This window comes from Cavia porcellus, unplaced genomic scaffold (genome assembly GCF_034190915.1).
Source record: "Cavia porcellus strain 051 isolate PalLab524CR breed Dunkin Hartley unplaced genomic scaffold, mCavPor4.1 scaffold_5, whole genome shotgun sequence".
NCBI lineage: Eukaryota > Metazoa > Chordata > Mammalia > Rodentia > Caviidae > Cavia > Cavia porcellus.
The window spans coordinates 30,781,058-30,784,195 of NW_026947488.1; the positions used below are offsets into that span (position 1 = coordinate 30,781,058).

Consider the following 3,138-nt stretch of genomic DNA (forward strand, 5'->3'; position numbering starts at 1 on the left):
TGGGAGCACAGGTGTGGAGCTGGCTGCTGGTTTTCCTGGCCTGTGCTGGCTACCAGTGGTGGGAAGCATCTCTGATGGTGGTTGTAGTGTGTTCAGGAGCAGAGCTAGCTGCTGCCTCCAGGACCTGAGCTGGTTACTGGCAGGAGGCCTCCCCAATGGCAGCTAGAGTACATATGAGGTTGTAACTGTTTTTAAGGAAAGATGTGCATGCTCCACTATGGATTGACCTTGAGAGTTATATAGAATATCTGTAAGATGTTTATTATGCCAAAGTTGAAAAAAAGAAGACAAAGCTTTGCTAATATATGATGATTCACTGTCAGTTTTGATTGTATGAGATAATTTCTATAGTAGCAACAGCAGATCAGCAGTGTTGTTGGATATGTCTTCCCTTTTTGCTCCAATGGTAAGTGTCATGAATTATATGAGAATAGGTATCTACTGACACATGAATATATTAGAACCACCCAAAAGATGGGGTATGAATTACATTCATTTGTCAAATTTCATTCTGTTGAAGGCCTTGGGGTTGCATCCCTCAGCAGTAATGGGGTGAGGGATATGTTGGCAAGTAGGACATGACAAGACAATTTTTTTAGCTTGTGAATGAAATAAATAAAATTCTTTATTTGGGAGTCTACTATTTTGATGGTGGCATGCAGGGGATTGTCTGACTAAATCAAAGGAACTAATATAAGCAAACAATGAGTCAGTATATTGGTTAATACAGGCCAAAAGTCCTGCTAAATTAGAATGGGACCTAACATGTCCAATACAAAAGGGAATGGAATGGTTTTGAATAGCCCTTTATAATATGAGGGACAGATTAAGTAAAGCAGGATCTAATGTTGCTTTTAATGTAGCATCTTCTAGCCAGTGCAAGTAACACTGCATAATCTGACACACTAATGACATTTATAGGGGTCAATTTAGTAGCTTCTGTGATATACAAAGTGACAGTAATTTCTGATCTTTGAGCTAATAGTCCTGTGGTCAAATTGACATGTTGAAAGTCCTTGCTCCAAATAGCTGCCTTTCCATTAGATGGACCATCTATAAAACAGGTTGGTGCATCAAAAATAGGCTCTAACCAAGTAATCTGAGGAATCAAATGTGGATGTTTCAGAAAACATTGGAAGATGGCTCATTAGGAAAATGGTTATCAATATGTCCTAAAAAATCAGCAAAAGCAATTTGCCAATAAACAGTTTGCCATAATAGAGTTAAATATTAAGATAACTCCAAGGATAATATAAGCCAAGAGGGAACAATACCAAACAGTTGATTATAATGAGTTCTTCTGGTTAGTATTTTTGCCATTTGTTTATTATATAACTATAAGGTTTTTATTGATTGATTAAGAAAGCATAACCATTCAATAGGAAATAGTTGAGAATTACAGAACTCTCCCAAAATTCTGGTAGGGGATTAGGGTTTCTAAAACATAAAATAAGAGGTTGGTAAGATTACCTCAATATACCTATTACTTCTATAACATTTGTTTCATCAACTGTAATTTATTTTGTGCCTAGAGAGTTAATTGCTGTGACATATTAATTTGTGTGTCACTTGTAGAGTATGTTTTTCAAACTGTGTCCAGCTTTATTAAAGTATTGAGGTATTACTTTATTAAAGTAATAAAAATACTAAAGATACTTTTCATAAACAATCATGGCATTTCAGGCAAGACATTGAGCAAACAATTATTAGCAATATACAACAATTTTCAAACTCCCTTTTTGGATTGATTACCAAAAATCAGAAAGCCACTATAAAATTCAGTGAAGTATTCATTTGAGGCTCTGAAGTAGGGAAAGTTTGGAGTGAAGGTTGATATTTCACATTTTGGGTGTTGTCTAACAACCAAGCCAACCCTGACTTTTCACAAGACAACCCTGACTTTCAGGAAATGAAAATGGCAGATTTATTAGTCTGAAGATCCACAACCTAGAAAAGGAAATCACTATTCTTGTGAAACTCCATCTCAGTGTCACTGGAAAGTCCAGACTTCCTGACATACCAGTAACAGTTTTTGGGAATCAGGTCCTAATAGGTCTCTGGGCTTAAGGAAGTTAAGTCTATGCTGATGGTAGAGAAAAGCAGGACATAAAATAAATGTGGAATTCTCCTATACCACAGAGCATTTATGCCAAGGCAGCCACTTGTGTCAACAGCAGGAAATCTCTCCTCCTGGGAGCCAAGAGGAAGTCTCTCAAAACTAGCAGGGAAAGGTGCTTTCCCCACATTGATCCAACTTTGGAGACATTGTATTAATGACATATTTTCCTTCCCTCCAAAACAACAATGAAGTGTTCTGTGTGCTAACAACATAGCTTTAAAAAAGTAAAATAAAATTCTGCATCTATAAAAAAACTTCATAAAAATAGTATTTCAAACTGTACAGTCATCAGAAATATACATTCGTCAAAAATTTACACACTTCACTTGACATGTCCAGCACCTTCAGCTTTTTGTGCCTGGTCCGTTTTGGCACCCCCATTTTCTGCAGTTATTCTCATCCTTTTTGGCATCAGATTTTACCTTTTACCCTTTGGGTACCTTCTCTCCCTTCTTTGCAGAGGCCTTTTTAGGTTTGGGCCCTGACTTTGGAGGATCTGGTTTAACAGACAATCTTGCAGATCTTCTCTGTGGTTCATTCTTTATCTTGGCTTTATCATCTTTAGCATCCCCTTCAACCTTTCTGTTGGGCATGGTGGCAATGGCAGCAGGATGCAGGTGCTGTATGTGACATACCCTGGCATGCAGCTTTGGTTGGTCTGGCAGTCATTTTTGCCTCTTCTTCACACTGCTCCCCTTGTAGAGTATTATGTAAATGTGTTCATTAATATGGAGCATTACCTAATTTTGGTTGAGTCCAAATAATGTCCCCCAATAGTTTTTGGAAATCATTTAAAGGCAATAAACAATCTTGTCTTATTTTCTACTTTGAAGTTTCACTACCCATTCTGTAACTAAGGCCCCTAAATACAGATAAGGGCAGGAGGTCTCTATACCTTATTAGGAGCTATACAGAGGCCATGGCTCTTAAGATTCTTCTTGACTGTAGCAAAAAAAAATTGTAGCTGTGCCTTTGATATTATGTGTAATAATATGTCATCCATATAATGTAAGCCTGAG

General features: G+C 37.3%; 1 pseudogene; it reads right to left on the reverse strand.

Annotated features, from left to right (window-relative positions):
• Nucleotides 1-2,441: 2,441 nt before the first annotated feature.
• On the reverse strand, nucleotides 2,442-2,712 carry LOC100714515 (non-histone chromosomal protein HMG-17-like; annotated as a pseudogene).
• Between the last annotated feature and the right edge of the window lie 426 nt (nucleotides 2,713-3,138).